Raw genomic sequence first — 18,063 nt, forward strand, 5'->3', positions numbered from 1 at the left:
GTCCTTTACGACCATAAGACACGGACTATGCTCGTGGAGGAATAACACGCCCTTAGTGCTTTCGAACGGAAGATGTTGCGCACCATCTACGGCGGAGAGCAGATGGAAGACGGATCGTGGAGGAGGCGAACGAACCATGAATTGCATCAGCTGCTTAGGGAACCACCCATCGCTCATACCGCAAAAATCGGTCGCCTGTGATGGGCTGGGCATGTCGTGAGGATGTCGGACGACAGCCCGGTTAAAAAAGTTCTCAATAACGATCCGACTGGAACAAGACGGCGGGGCGCGCAGCGAGCAAGATGGATCGATCAGGTGGAAGGCCACCTGCGCACCGTACGCAGACTACGTGGCTGGTGAATTGCGGCCATGGACCGAGTGGAACGGAGACGACTTCTTCGTACAGCAGAGGAAACCACGGCCTGGAGCTGATTAACGATTAACGACGTCTCTCACCTTCGCTTCATACATGAAGTGACTTGCTTCATTTGTTGAACAGAACGTTTCAAGCAAGCTTCAGTTGAAGTTGGTGGCTGTTTCAATTGACGACGGCAGAAAGTCAGGCAAAATTTGTCGACATTGACTAGGTTAACTTTAATATGCGTTACATTGTAGGAAATGTTGCTCAAATTCAATTCAAGTTGCTAGCCTTCTTCTGAATATTTGATAGAAAAGTACAAATGAAAAGTTGAAACCGATAGTCATGATGAAGTGAAACAGTATAATCAATATATATTGATTGTACTAGTGAGACCCGTTTCTCTGACGCTGACTGAAGCCAGTTTGAAGCTGAAGCTTCACTGCTTCATTGTTGAGTGACGCTATGCAATTGAAGGTAACGTTATCGGACCCTGGTGAGTGGACTAATGAAGTTACAGATAAATATAGAAGCAGCGGTTCGAACAAAAGTTAATCATTCTCTGGAAGATAATTAGGATGCGAAAAGCTATAAAAGTTACTGAGCACATCGAGGGAATAAGGTTGAAGAGCAATTGGGGCCTGAAAGAAACAGGAATTTAAGCTGTGAACCATTTGGTGAAAATTTTTAACTTTTAACTTGAATACGAATATTGATAGAAATTTGACAGATCAGTAAGTAGTTCCCCTTCGCTCGAAAATAAATCTGAAACATGAAACTATTCTTGACAGCTCGGTAGTTATTCTAGGCATTGGCAATGCGCACACAGATGCGGAGGTTTTCTATACTACAGAAAATAATTTTTTTTGCATGTTGAGATTTGCATTCACGCGACGTGAAATAATTATGAAATAATTATGAAATGGCTCACAACTCCAGAACAGATTGCTAAGTGTTTAAAACAAATGATTATTCTATTACCTAATTGATCAAACTTGTGCAGAACAACGCTTGCTTAAACTTAGATGTTTTCGAGTAGAATGCTAATACACATTGATTACGGCAATGTTTTTGTGACAAGCAAAGAATATAGAGCAATTCCAATTGAAATGCGTAAACGGGTCAAATTTACCATCTATCTACAAATTTAATTAAACTTTCAACATGTATTTAGTGAAGAAAATTCTTTTTCACGGGTCAGTTGACTATTTTAACTAAAAAAGTAATATTAAAAATGGACTTATGCGTTTTCGAATGCGATTTCAAATTCGATGAAATGAAAGAAACAAAAAAAAGTTGTGAGAATACTGTCTCAGTGTTACCCACACCTATTAGTCTCACTGTTCCGAGGTATATATAATGAAAATATAATGTAGTAAAGAAAAATACAAGTGTTAGCAAACAATTCGACTGTCGTATTTTTTATTATTAACTTTTATTATTATGTAGTGTGATGTAATAAATTCAATTTGAATTCAATATGCATTTTGTTATTGAAATTCACTTAAAAATTCTTGCAATAAAATTTACCTTGACTCTCCAAAAATGACTTATGTTGAAAAATATATTGAAAAATTAACATTTTTTTTCTCTCCTGATGTAGGTTTACAAACTTTACTTACAAGAAAATATCATGGATCTTGAATGCTTTATAGTCGGGCTATTTCTTTTGAATCACTGTTCCTGCTATCTCACAGTTGTCTACTTTCTGCTGTTCATAACATTCATAAAATATAACCTTTTTGAGTAACTTAGTGGAATTCTCAAAACATTCTAATATATCTAATTAGTGGATTTTTCTCAAGTTTTAGACTATTTAATGTAAGATACATACATACAGGGAATTTAACGTATCTTTTGCATGAATTATTTCTGTAGTTGGAATATCACAACGAAAATATGAAAAGGGGGAATTTTAATTAAAAAATTTTAATTTTACCAAACTAATTTTCAAAATACTCGAGAATGGTTAATGTTAGGAACCTTGTTTCTAAGACTATTTTGGTTCAAATGCCCTAATGAAACACACGAGTTGTACTGAATACCCAGGCTTTAGTTAAGTGAGAAAGCACCGGAATTCCAGGTGAAACGAGTAAATGGTTCGTTTTAATAATATTAAGTTTAATTTCAATAACAAATAGGTTTTTACTCTTGCACTTTATATTTCCGGATTTTTCTACCATGAAACAAAATAATGTTCAAAATATCCCGTAAACGGCTAATTTTAAGAAGTTTGTCACTGAAAACACTTCTAATCAAAATGAATTAAAGAAGTATATTATGTTATATGCTAATTGATACAAATAAATGATTTTTGAAATTAATTTCCCAAGATTTTTCTTATTACTTTGTATATATGTATTTAGAAGCTCCTTAATCTTAAATCGTAACCAATTGATCAACTGGTCGATGTTAAATCAGACCGGACCAAGTCGCAAAATTTAAAAAAAAAGAGTTAATGACAGCAAACTATCAAGAACTTTCTAAGCTACATTTTACTCTAATCAGACTACATAAATGTTGCAAACAGCCAGAGTTATGAGATGATTTCGATCGATTTTCTCGAAATCAGAGTTTTGTCACTTGGTTCGGTCTGACTTAACACCGCCCAACTGCACAAAGAATTTTCACTGAAGACATGTTGAAAGTTTCAGTCATAAACGCAAAATTTTTCTTATTATTTTGACAGATTTCACCCATAAATGTTCAGCAACTTCAACTTTAAGCAATAACACATTCATCAGCCTACTTTTATTTTGAACCTACTCTACGTTCTTCGTGTTCTGAGGGAAAATTCACAGTCACCATTTCTGGCCAGTAAATACCTGTTTTTCTTTTTTCGTGGTGATGAATTAGAACCACAAAAGCAAAGAGAGCCAAATCCCATTTTACCCCATTCATGCTTAGTCCCACAAGATCAATTCATAAAGTTGTTCTTTGCTATATTCTTAACCAACTTAAATATGTGATATGCAAATGACTTAAAATGACAATATTTTACCGATTCTGAATAGATTTTGATGGGTGACAGATTGCTAATACCTTGATAAATTCTTGAATTTAAAAACAGGAATTTATTTGCATCGAGGCTACAAAAATGAACCATGAAACAAGGCCCAGTCGATCAACGGCATTGTAAACTAGTAAGATTTAAAAATCTTGTTGAGCTTAAACCAAATTAAATGACATCCCCATTTTTTGATTTTTGACATTTTTTGAATACAAGCAGAAATATAATAATGGGGTATGAAATGGGGAAGGCAAATGCGGAAGCGTCCAACATAGCTCCCGCCATCCCAAGCCCCTACCTAGCGCCTCCACGAGGCCTTACCCGGTAATGCTCTATTGAGTAGCGAAGCTAGGAGGTGCGATGATTGGTGGTTCCCGGCTGCCTGATCTCAAAACTGCGGGTTTGGATGACGGCTGAGCCACACGACCTTGTTAGTAGGTAAGCTTAACATAAGTTATTTTAATGATTTGTTTCGTTTTAGCTCATGGAGCAAGCACCTCCTACTGTACAGTGAAAACTCGGGCCGAAGAAGGTTTAAATAATGCTCATGGATACCAGAAGAAAAAATTTAAATTAATAATGGAAGCACTCATGTAAACTCAAATGATCCAACTCTATTCCATTCGAAGGACTGCTGGTGAGATAGTTCTGTTTTTGTCTATATATCTTCATGAAATGTATATTCATATAACACATATTTTACTACATTGGCATGTACCATCATTATCGTAAAGGGGAAGGAGCATCAGGGTATCGAATGAATCGAAGACTGGATGAGGGATGTGGTAACCAGCCCACGTCATATAAGGTCGGAGAGGATTTTGACGCGCCCTTCTAGCACACAAATCATCACGCAAGATAAGTTTGCACGGCGAAGTTATGTATCTATAAACCGGAAGTCTATGCTGGAAGGAGTGTCTTTTATCTCGTGGAATCATATAAGCGACATTGCTTATAGATCCACCCAACCCCTTTTGGTCCTTCACGAACAGCATTGACATGAAAGTTGCTAGGTAGATAAACTCGATTCTGCAGTAATTCTACTTGCATACAATGGGAAACCCTTGAGGTGATGGTGGCTACCCCCATACATACATACATACTTACACAAGCAGAAATATACTAATGAATATTTTGGGAGTTTCTACATTAGAACATTATATTCGGATCCAGAAACTCCGGGAAAAGTTATTAGTTTGAGCTAGCTGACAATTAGCAAAATCGGTTAACACGGGCGTAATTTTGTTAAATGTAACATCCGAATTTTGAGCAAAAACAGGTCGATAATTTTTTTTTTTCGATCTTTATTTGTTTCTTAACGTACAAGTTGATACCTCAAACTTAGCTTTCCCTAGAATCAAGAATAATGTGCCTTGCGCTTTCGCCAGTTACTGCACACTACCAAATTGTTTCCCATTTCTCGGTTTTTTAATAATATCCGAGAATATCAATATTAGGGTAAGCGTACCTGTGGTGTATTTAGTAATAAAATTTTAAATTTTTGGTCAAAATACTATGATGTTAGTATAAGTATACATGCATTAGCACCCAATATGATAGAAACGTCCGTAATCTTTCTAAAAATAACGGTTGGAATCATTAAAAATTCGAATTATTTTAAGGGAGGGATTTTTTTAACATCATTGGTTTGCCTATAGTGATGGAATGGTTCCTACAGTGGAGGTAATTCATAAAAGATTCAATTAGTCCAATACAAATTTATACCAACTCGCTCTATTCGTTTGTGTGAGAGCAAGTATTCACTTTATGTTCTCGACAGATTTAAATTAATTCATACATTCATAAATAAATAATATCAAAAAACGATAAAATTCAAGACATAAGTCAGCAGTTATGCGGAATTAAGTTTTGCTCAGGGAATTTTAGCAAACCCAGCACCATCCATGATAGACATTTCAAAATATTAACTAACAACCTCGAACAAGTAAACATTTTTTATGTGACTTCCCCTCCTTTTTTAAAAAAGCACCACTTTGACGAATACGGAGATATTCCCAACCAACAATAAATTTGAAATTACTGATACAGCGTGCGACGAATGGGAGAGTAAGTGTTATGTCTGGTTGTATGTGCTGCTAGATAGAGCTCTAGAGAATTAACAGACCTCATAGTCCCTAGACAAGTATTGGCGCTGGCATCGCTGGATATTTGCAGGTTATGTTGTTTTGCTATGTTCTGTACTACAAATGTCAAATTTGTTTACATTGAACTTGTGCAGATCAATATTAATCATATACAACGTTGATAGAATTGTTTGAACACACTTGAAGATTTTTCTTGCAAAAAATGGGGCAGGAATACTGAGTAGTCAGCTGCAGACGTGGGTGCTAATTATCTAAACGGTAAGCGGGACCAACGGTATCCTTTTACTAGTCCTTTCGAAATGGATTGAGTCCTGAATTGATGCAAACAAACTGCAAGTATGCTTGCGTATGCTTTCAATTGTCGAGTCGATAACGACCTGCACCACAATTTGCAGCAGATTTTTACCGGTTAGCTCATACATACTTTTAAACCCGACACACCACACACTAACTGGGGCAGATTCGGCAACTAATTTAACACAAAAATAAATATCCGAAATGACAATAACTTCGCTGCTCTAGCCACCTTTTTCACTGTGATAGCCGGTAACTCTGCGGGCTGCAGATTGTACTTATTCCAACACCTGCAGCTACTCTTGGCAACCTCAGCGATTTCAAAATGAATATGAAATATATTTAAACATGGTCGATTGTTTGATTAAAGGGATCCGTTACTGTTTCGCAAGCACCGAGCACCGACACCGGGCAGTTGTGTTTGCCTTTTTCTTTTTGGAAAACGTAAACACACTTTTGACACTTGTAGCTCAGAAGTGCTGGCTTCTTGCTGGAAGATGATTTTCCAGAAATACAATGGGAACACTAGCGCCAATACTTGTCTAGAGGTATGCGGTCTGTTAGAGAATTTGATAGAGAACAGTTTCGCAATATGATACATTAATTTCCCGTTGCAACCGATGTACATAAATCGCGTATAAGTATACGCGGCGAAGTGTGCGTAAGATACAGTCAAATTTCGTTTATTGTATTAAGCTTATCGCCAATTTTGACAAAGACTCCAATTAATTAAGCTAAGCTGTTATAACTAACATATCATCTCTTGGCCCAACTAACAAAAATTTTTCTCAAAATCGGCGCTAATCTTAGTGCAATTAACGAAATTCGACTGTAAATGTCAGAATCTCTTTATAGCAGATTGCATAGTGGTCCAAAATAGAAATTTAAGCGAAAATTTTATAATTTATTGTTGCACCGCCTTCGATTAACATCGTACAGACTGAATATCTTAAATTAAGTTTAGTTTGATCTTATTCTATTCGAGAAAACTGTTCTCGTCGACTCAAAGTCGAAGTAATTTCCAACTTCGTTTATCGGAGGCAACAATCCAACGGGTTACCCAAGTAACCAGTAAGCACTAGACACTAGTCCTTGGACAACATTGTATAAGCATACAGAACTATGATTAAAAGCATATTTTTCTTTATATACTTCTGTAGAACTCACATAATGCTAAAAAGGCGAAATAGCGGGTTGTTAAAATGCTACGCCACAAGCCTCCAATAAGCATTATCAGTGTTTGTTTGAGGCTTAAACGAAACGTCATTTTGTCTACATTATCGACGTATCGAAAAAGTATCGATGGCATATCGTTTACTTGTTATGGTAAATAAAAATAGATGCGGTCGGGATTTAAAAAACTAAAAAGCAAGCGATTTTTTTGCTGCATCTCAAGGGGAGCAGGATAAACAGAACCATTTTTGGAAATGCGGAATAATCTTACCACCTAGACAGGGCTCGAACCGGGAGTTAGTCATGCAACCTCATTCGTTTCCTTGCACCTTTGCTATCTAAACCATAGCGGATGTGATTGACTGAGGTGGAATTAGTCGTATTTAAATCTTGGTGATATTCCCTCTCATATAATAGCTACTTGTCCTGCATATAGGGTAGAAAAAGACGGCAACCGTCAGATGGAAGAGGGCACAAATAGTGGCCGCAGAATAGCAAATAAGAAGTCAAGTACAAGCCGTTCATCAACACTTACGGCTCGTTTTAATGCTGATAACTACGACTAACTGACAGAGGATCCAACTTGATCAACTGGCACCGGTCTAAATAGCTGGGAAGATTATCTGGTTCGTTTCACGGAAGATTGCGCAATGCGAATAGCAAAAACTTTTTCTGTACTCGCACTATTGAGAAAAGATATATCAGTTGATACGGGCACCAGATTGGAGAAGCGTACTCAAGAATGCTTCGTTCTAACGAGCAATACAGCGTTTTGAGCGCGTATATATCGGTAATGTTGAAGGCATGGCGACGAATGAGCCCAAGTGCACAAAACGCTTTCGCAGTGATGGTTCCTATATGTTCACTGAATCTCACTTTAGAGTCGATAGTCACACCCAGATCGCAGATCGACTCCACCCTATCGAGGATGTCAGGTCTTAGCGAATGTCGGTGGTGCACTGGATTGTAACCGCGAGTGAAAGATATTTTTTTACTTTTTTTCGCTATCGACGCGCATTCCGTTGTTATCGCACCAGATTAGCGCAGCTTCTAAATCCATCTGCAGAACCTCTACTGTAACCGTTGTTGGATGATACGACGCGAAAGATCTTCAGATCATCAGCAAAGGATAATTTAGAAGAGGAAATCAGCAGGTACAAATCATTCACAAACAAATTGAAGATCAGTGGACCAAGCATACTACCTGGCGGCACACCGGAAGGAATTTGGAGGGTATCTGATTATGTAGAATTCACCAACACATATGCTAAGTAAACCGTCAGGTAAGAGGACAGTCATTCCACGAGCCACACCGGGAATCCAACTTTGCTATGATTATATTGTGTGAAACAGTGTCAAATGCTTTCGCAAAGTCTAGGTACAAGTACACTGCGTCGACTTGCTTTCTTGCCTCAACTTCGCGAGTCAACGTGGACACATAACACATTAAGGTAGTAGTCGTTGAACCAAGTTTCATGAATCCATGCTGGGTGTCGGAAATGATTGGTGAAACTGCAGTATGTTGTCAGTGCCTATTCCTTTGCTTACATCGACGGACTCGAGAGCAGTACGAACCTTTTGCGTGGCGAACTGTATGACGGGGAGATTGAAATCGTGCGATGTGATCAAAGAAATCCGCGAAGAGATTAGCTGCTTCACTGTTGGTGCGAGCTTCAGTTTGATAGAGATTCATATTGTTCGGAATGCAGTTATTCGATTTGAGTTTCCTAACGAAGTCCCAAAAGCGTGCTGGATTCTGTTTAACGCTAGACTGGATTCTCGAGATATAGCTGTCGTAGGTTGATTTTACCCGTTCGCGGTAGGTAGCTTCAGCTTTTCGTAGCGATTCGCGATCATCATTAGATTTTGTAAGGAAAAAGCGCTTGCGAGTTTTTCTCAGAGTGTTGCGGAGATGGAGTAGCTCTAAAGTCCACCATGGCTTGTTGAAGGTGGATCGTGCTGCTCTTAATTTTCTTGGAACTAGGTCGCAGCTCGTCTCGTTGAGCTTGGTGTAAAATATTCGTAACGATTCGTCTAAGATCTCTCTATTCAGTACGTATTACCAGTTGATATTGAAGAACGCGTCAAGTAATAAAATAAACGCTAGGTGATGATTGTCAAAGCAGCAAAGGTATCGGAGGCTAGACCACGTCTAGTTGTTCAGGAAGATTGGCAAAAGCTAAGTCGAGAATTCTACCGTTGCTGTTATCGAAGCTGTTCATCTGTTGCAGACCTGATGCTAACAGCGTCTCAACGCGGCTCCGTTCGTGTTCCGTCGGCATATTACAGGGAATGAAACCGTTAGTCTAATCGTCAAACCGCCAGCGCAAATTTGGAAGGTTGAAATCTCCTACACGGGTAGAAATTTGATCTCCAAAACGAGCAAAATGACTCATGATTCCCGGTTTCTAGCTCATGATTTATGAAAATACACCATGAATAAAAATCATGATATCACGAGCTTCTTGCAGTACAACACAACGCAAAATCATGAACTATTATTATTCATGATTTTGTGCTGTCTGATATGGCAGTTCAGTCATGATTTGACATGAACTCACATTTCATGATTTTATGATTTCATTCATGGCATCGGAATCAAATTTCTTTCCGTGTAATAATATGACAAAGTCAGCATCAGAAGAATGATCAACAATGTGCAGCATTGCCCTTGCGTGCGCAAAATATAGCTCAGGAGTTGAGTATATATCAAACAGTGATAAGAGCGAACACGGATTGCAACTTGCTCAAGACCATCACAGCCATTTAGCCGGACACAGTGACTTGTAAGGTGGTTTTTGGCCGCGATTAACACTCCATCACCCCGTGAGTAGATACTGTTCGATGCGAAGCGATCGCAACGAAAAATTGTATAGTCGGTCGATATTTCATTATTATCTACATGCGCGTGGAGCCATGTTTCCGTGTAAACAAGTACATGGTACAACAGTCCCCCCAATAACGCGGTTTCAAATAAGAACGTTTCCAATAAGGACAGTCACGAGTGATTCCATTAACGCGGTCGAACGTCCTTATTGGAGTCTACGTAGCATATGGGAATTGACTTAATTGGTTCCAACATGGAATAACTCGTGATCCTGACCGTGTAGAAGGTAGGTGTCTTCGATAAAGTTGTTCAGTACATCAACGGGTTTTCATTGAATTATATTATTGCGAAATTGTCTCACTAGGTGGCGCTAGCGTATATGTAATACTCTTATATAGGCTATATCTTGCACTGCTGACTATCTAGAAAGTTTTGGTATTCGGGAAGGTTGCTCAAATAACTACCACCTTGAAGATGGCACGATAAATTTTTTTTGCAGGCAGTAAATGTTGCTAGAGAGTAAAATAGAGCTTTGAGCGTTCAGCATCGCAAGATGCAGCCTGTCTAAGAATACTACATATACGCGCCACGAGTGAGTTCTGCGCTATTTTCCATACCATCTTGAAGGAGGCAGTCATTTGTGTAACCTTCCCGAAGACTCCAACTTTCTAGATAGTCAGCAGCGCAAGATACAGCCTGTCTAAGCATATTACATATACACTAGCGCCACGTAGTGAGTCAGTTCTGCGCTATTTTCCATACCATCTTGAAGGTGGCAGTCCTTTGAGCAACCTTCCCGAAGACCGCAACTTTCTAGATAGTCAGCAGCGCAAGATACAGCCTCTATAAACAAATTATATAGACGCTAGCGCCACGTAGTGAGTCAGTTCTGCACTATTTTCCATGCCATCTTGAAGGCGGCAGTCATTTGAGTAACCTTCCCGAAAACCGCAACTTTCTAGATAGTCAGCAGCGCAAGATACAGCCTGCCTAAGCATATTACATATACACTAGCGCCATGTAGTAAGTCAGTTCTGCACTATTTTTCGTGCCATCTTGAAGGGGGCAGTCATTTAAGCAACCTTGCCGAAGACCGCAACTTTCTAAGTAGTCAGCAGCGCAAGATACAGTATGTATAAAAAATATTACATATACGCTAGCGCCACCTAGTGAGGCAATTCCGAATCCAACGAAAAGCCCTCGATCTGCTGAACAACGCTGTCGAAGACACCAAAGCTATATACGGTCAAGATCACGAGTTATTCCATGTTGAAACCAATTAAGTCAATTCCCATATGCTACGTAGACTTCATTAACACGGTTTCCATTAACGGGGTCCCTATTAGCGTCCTTATTGGGGGGATTACTGTAATCGCAATTACTAAGCACCAGTCGCAACTGCGATATTTTAGTGTGTATCCCCCTCACGTTCTGATAGTAAAACTATCGAGCGAAGCCCATTCAGAACATTTTTATGCCAGTTTCCAATGCATTTCGCGATCCAATTCTGAAAACTAATTTCAACAAGAAGCGTTCTCAAATTACAAATTCAAAAGTTTGTTGTAAAGTGTTTTAACTACACTGCGGAGGAATATTTGGTAGTGTGAAAATTCAAAATGCAGTTTTTTATTATTGATTAATATAGAGGGAAGTCGTCTATAGCCGGACAGCCTCTATGACCGGAAACTAAGACTTTTCAAAAAAAAGATTGATAAAAATATTCGGAAAGTATGGAACTAGAATAAATAGTTTCTTGGTTTCAAAGATTTCATAGAGTCCCAATTATCACGTCTTTGTTTTAAAAGGTAAACAAATGAGAACTGTCAAACCAACCAGTAAAACAAAAAGAATCGAGTAAATTTCATAAAAGTTCATTAATTTAAAAATTCACTAATCTAATAAAACTAGATAAAAAGACCAAAAAAATTAGATAAGCAATGCAAAAGGTAGAAAAAATCAGAAAAAAATGCAGTAAAATATCAGTTTGATGTCAACCTGTCAACGTGCCTTGTAAATGAACTGTTAACAAACATTTTATATGAATGGAACTTTATTTAACTTTTATACAGTAAACCTGCAAAGACTGGACTGATAAGATTTGTGTTAAGTTTTAAATTGTTCTAGGGTCTTTTTCTTCTATTGATGCAGGTTTTTATAGATCAATTTATCATGCCCGAGCATGGGGGACAGTTTTCGATTTGAGCTAATTTGTGCACTACAGGTCGGACTCGATTATCCGGGTGAAAAAAAAGTTTTGTAAATGGATTTTTTGAAATGCGTTTACGTTCAAAACGTGTTTAACATTATGAAAAAATTTCACCCGGTTAATCGAGTCCAATCTGTATCTACTTTGAAAATTAACCTAATTAAATGAATTTCTTGCTATGGCATATTACTCAGAGTGTAGCAATAATGCATATTGAATGTATTGATTTGGCAATAGCTTTTGTTTTTGAGGAAAAATTTAAGGTAATATGTTTTATCATACTAATATTTCAGTGTAGGGGGATTAGGGGCATAAAGAGCACACGGGGCGAAAAGGACACCCCTCTTTTCTTCGAAAGTACGCATTTTGTAATATCATATGGCATGGGAAACACTGCTGTTGGTACTACTGTATCAATTTATCAGAAATGAGTGATCTCTCATTTTAAGTTATATAAAAGTTATATTTAAAAAATCAACTTGGTTCTCAGACGTTGAAAAAAATATAATTATGGAGCAAATAAGCTTTTACGATCATTTAAATACCATAAACTATCAAGTGCATACTGCAACATGATGTATACATTGTATCTCAAATTTCACCTGCATTGAAGTTTTGATTTTATACTATAATTAGTGTAAACCCCCATTTTTACTTTAACTAATTGACTGGGAGCGAAATGGGTACTTTTACGTGGGGTGAAACGAGCACTATGTCGCATTAACTAACCTGTCAGTTTCTTTATTTATCGCGTCAATGCTTGTTTACAGTGATGGTATGAATATGCAAAGGGATTCCGAAATACATAATTGGTCCAAAAAGACCTTGCAAGCGACCTTGAATAGGAGAGACGGAACTTCCACAAAACAAGCCGCCAGGTACCACGGCAGACGTTAGTTAGAAATATGAGGCTATACGAAACGGCAGTCTCGGGGCATGAGGTCGACCAAATTCATTCCTTCAAAACTATTTTCGCTCCCGGTGCAGAACAAGAGCTGTTGGATCATGTTTTAGATACGAAGGTTCGATGTTACGGTATTACTATTCGTGAAATCAGAAGCCTCGTATGCCAGCTGGCAGAGAGAAACGGAAAAGCTTATGTCTTCAACATCAAAACATAGCTAGCTAAAGCGTCATCCGAAACTTTTTTGTATGCTTCAGAGGCAACCTCCGCGGCTCAATTGGCTTTAAGCGGTTAGCGGTCAATAGTTTTTTCGACGTTTTGACACGTTTTATGTTTGTGTTTATGTATGTGCGTGGGAGTGTGTGTATGTGTGTGTAGTTGTTGTACTTGTTGCACCCTCCAAGGTGCTGATTGTGCCCCACACACTGACCGATTTTTAGTTTTTGAAGCATGAATTTAAATTTTCGCATATCATGTCAATTATTTTTCAATTTGTTAATAGTATGCCTTTAATAAAGGGGGGCTCCGTAGCCACAAGGTTACCGAGTCTGCTTTGACAAGCGACTGGTCTTGGGTTCAAATCTTAACAGAATAAAGCCATTCGATGTCAAGTGACTTTAGCCAATTCGATCTCAAGTGACTTTCAATGTCAAGTGATAAATTATAATTCAATTCTTCGCTGACAAAAATCGTGCCTTGAAAAGCTGTATTGTTTAATTTTAACATATACAAATGTAATACAAATATTGCATACATCAAAATTTAAACGGTTTATTAGCATAGCATTGTTACTGATCCTTTTGAAAACATAATTCTATATCAAATAGGGTAGTTGATCCAGTAGTTGTGGTAGTACCAATAGTTGCGCTACTATTCATTATTAATGCATATTTTCGTCACCGTAGCATTTTAGATAAAACAATTACATTCATTATATAAAACAGGTTTTTAGAAGTATTGGTAGTTAGTCTACACCATTTAAAATTAAAGCATTATTTGCTAAAATGCCAATTTTCCAAAATCTAACGCGCAGTTGGAGCGCACAACTATAGGCGCTCATCTACAGTTTTGCTAGGATGTTTTTTTCACTTAGCAACCTAGCAATGTATATGGAATAACACAATTAAAGGAACATCAAACTTAATTAAGGAAACATTAGCGCAACTGTTGGTACAATATAATTGAATCATTCATTTCATTTTTTCTTTATAAAGCTTCTCGTACAACGAAAGCAATTGTCTTGCCTTGTGACAAATACCTTGTATTTGATAAATTTATATCCCACAAGCATTAATTGAAGCATATACCTCAATAAACAAGCAACATAAAGGTATATTGTGCTTAGTGGCGCAACTAATGGATCATCTACTCTACCGGTAGCTAATCGATTTCAACGTTGTAACATTGCTAATGAATGTTTATACGGTGAAACTATACAAAATAAGAATCCAGATCTTCCCCAGAGGGGTGATTAAAATTGGTTTATGCAGTAAAGAAAACAAAATGTCGAGTATGTTGGAGGAAGTTTTGCATAAGCTTTTAATTGGCCGCATTCATTCAACTATTCGAACTCCACTCACATCCAGTATCAGTAGTAGTTGATTGCACTTCAGCACATCCATTATGATTCATAACATTGTGCAGGGTTGGCTGTTGTATTCGCCTGTCGCAATGCTGCCGCAAGCTATAGAAAAGAAGAGAAAAAAATTAAATTATTACACAACAATAGACAATAAGTCGAACACGTAGCCCATATAACATATGAAGAGAAATTATATGATAAGTTCCTTTGAGCTACTGAATAATAAAATCTTTCAATAAGGAGATAAAAACAGATCATAGATTACCATCACTTGTTTGTTTCGTACAAATTATAGCTCGTTTTACCTTTGTTATACTATAACCAAGGTTTAAAAATTGGTCGAAAAACACGAAGTTGATCCGAGGCCCGGAGGGCCGAGTCACATATACCAATCGATAAGGTTCGACGAATTGAGCAATGTCTGTGTGTTTGTGTGTGTGTATGTGTGTATGTGACGCTTGACTTTAGTCGTCTGTTTCTCGGAGATGGCTGAACCGATTCGTTTGCTATTATGCTTATTTGAAAGGTGTTATCACCTTGTAGATCACTATTGAATGGTTTTGCGGTCCGACATTTTGTTTAAAAGTTATAAGCAAAAATGTAAAAATTACGTGACATGATTTTCTCCGGAACCACTCAACCGATTTCAACAATTTTAGTATCAAATGAAGGCTCTTGCTACTGCAAATTTTTTGTGGAGAGTTTTATCGCAAACTACCAAGCGATTCAAAAGTTATGCTTAAAAATGTGCTTTTTCAAGGTGTTAATTTCTCAATGTCAATTTCTCAGAGATGGCCAAACCGATTTATGCGCTATTAGTCTCATTTGGTAGGTAATATAGCCTCATAGATCACTATTGATTTGTTTTTTGATTGGATGTTTAATTTGAAAGTTATGAACAGTCGTGTACAGCATAATAAAAGTTACAATTATTTATAACGTATTCAACCAGATAACACGGTGTTACACGGAAAAAATACTTCTCAAATGACCTAGTGTACATTGTTAGTCACATCTAGTAGACTAATCTCAAGATTTTAGTCTTGACCTTGGAATGAGGTCATACATATATTAATATTTTTTTTGAAACGATGGTTCTACAATTGATGAAGGGACGGTAGGGGAAAGAAATGAAAATTTTTGGTGAAGGAGGGGGAAGAGCGGAAAGGAAGGGGGGGGGGGTATTGGTAGCTATGCTTGACAAGTAGTCATTTTGACTCCTACCTTTTGTCCAATGCTGGAAGGTGCATGAGTCGAACCAAGCTGTAATCTGAGATTATAACCGGATTCGAACCCACAACACCCTCCAGGGCATGTGGTTCGCTGGTACTTGTACCTTTGAACCATAGAGGCGCTGGACTATGGACTATGTCCAGCGCCTCTATGGTTCAAAGGTAGCCTTCAAAAACCACTTTTGATAAGGTTCAAATGATCGCCTGTTTCTCAGAGATGGCCAAACCGATTTATGCGCTATTAGTTTTATTTGGCAGGTAATATAGCCGGATAGATCACTATTGAATGGTTTTTTGATTGGACGTTTAATTTGAAAGTTATGAGCAATCGTATACACCACACCAAAATTAACAATAATTTATAATGATTTTAACCAAGATAATTTACCTAATTTCAATTATTTTAATATAAAACGAGAGGTTTTGACACTACAAATATATATGCAAAATTTCATAAGAATTGGTTTTACCGATCAAAAGATATTAATCCTCGAACTCTCGCGCCAACTTTTGCAACACAGTTACTCGCGCGCAAAATAGCCCCAAACCGAAGAAAACGTGTGCACTAGAGTATTGACTAGGAAAACTTGGTTTTAGGTTTATCGAATCTTTGGAAGAGTTTCTTTAAATTGAATGCTCTATCATCTGGAAGAATTTAAATTTTGATTAATCCCCCTAAAAGTGAAATAAAAAAATGATTTTTCTTCAGTTTCAATATAACACATTGATGTGTTCTGCAAAGTTTTAGAGCATATTATTACAACAAATCTTATTTATTGTTTCTGAATTTGTAAAATCAGTTTTTCTAGTTTAGCCCTTTCTGTAATTGTTGTATGACTTTTTCATGTATTACAAAGTTATACAAATAGTAAAAATACACAACTTTGCTGAAAATAGTATACCTCTATTTTTGCTTGTTTAGGAACTGTAGAACTTTGATTATAAAAATACCCTGATTTAAACCCCGAATTACTCGACTACCAACTGACGGATACATTTTAAACATTTTACATTTGCTGATAGTTTTGCTACATACAGACACCATTTTTCCATATTAAGTAACGTAAAAAAATTCCAGTTGGGGCCAATAGCGGTACACCTCATATGCTGCTTGCTTCGTTTCTGTGCTGTCGGTTTATGCTGATCTATTTTCCTAACAATTTAAAGTATTTTTGCATTGAATAATTCAGACATTTTGCTCATAACAAGTTTATTAAAGAATATACGTTAGTTAAACAACGATTGGTAAATATGGCATTCAACATGGCTACGCATGTTATTCAGAATACAACAGCGTGGGTAACCGAAGGGTAATAAAAATTGATGAAATTTTTTCAAGAAAACTTTATTGATGTGAATCGAATAGAATGGCATTACAGGAAATTATGCATAGTTCAAAAACCTATAAACTAGACCTTTACTATGCAGTGTATATGTTAAAGAATAATATTTCTTCTTACAACTTACTTTTACTTGCACTTACCCACATTAGTAACAACTTACTCAGCAATTTCATGAGAAAAAGAACTATCAAAATTTGTAAGTGCTTCTATTTTGTTCAAATTTTGTAAGCTTATTCAATTTCCAAAATTTTTATGTAAACCAACGCACAATGCAACGTTAACTAATAGATGAATTAGGTTCCGAAGACGTGTCGATTTCTATCTCAAATAGCAAGTAAGACCGTATAACAAAGGTTCCTTTCACCACTAGGTGGATTAAATCAGGTTTTTTAAATTAAATATGAAATTTAACTACAAAAATGAAATTTTTCTCACTTTAGGGGTCCTTAAAGTGAGCTTAAAAATGACCTACATTCCTCAGCTCAACATCACTTGTTTTATATTCAATCCTAAGACTTTGCAAATTTGAGACCATTTTTAACAGTTGTAGAATTTGTTGCTTCCCATATATCACCCGCCTAATCTTACAACTGAGCATTTTGTACACGATGTAAGATTAGGCGGGTGAGATATATGAGAAGCAACAAATTCTACAACTCTTAAAAATGGTCTCAAATTTGCAAATGTTGACCGATTTGGCTGAAATTTTGACCAAAGTCTTAGGATTGAATTTAAAACAAGTGATGTTGAGGTCATGAATGTGGGGCATTTTTAAGGTCACTTTAAAGACCCCTAAAGTGACTAAAATTTCATTTTTGTAGTTAAATTTCATATTTAATTGAAAAAATCTCGTCTAACTTTTGTAGAACCATAGTAAATGTGTATATATTCTGAAAGCTTGTTCTCTAAGCTTTTCAAAAATGTATAAAACACTTAAAATTGCTTCGAAAATTATTGAGTTATTCATGATAGTATGTGTACACCTACCCAAAAAACATTTTTTTTGCAATAACTTGAAATTTTGGGGGT

Source organism: Sabethes cyaneus, chromosome 3 (assembly GCF_943734655.1).
Source record: "Sabethes cyaneus chromosome 3, idSabCyanKW18_F2, whole genome shotgun sequence".
Classification (NCBI taxonomy): Eukaryota; Metazoa; Arthropoda; class Insecta; order Diptera; family Culicidae; genus Sabethes; species Sabethes cyaneus.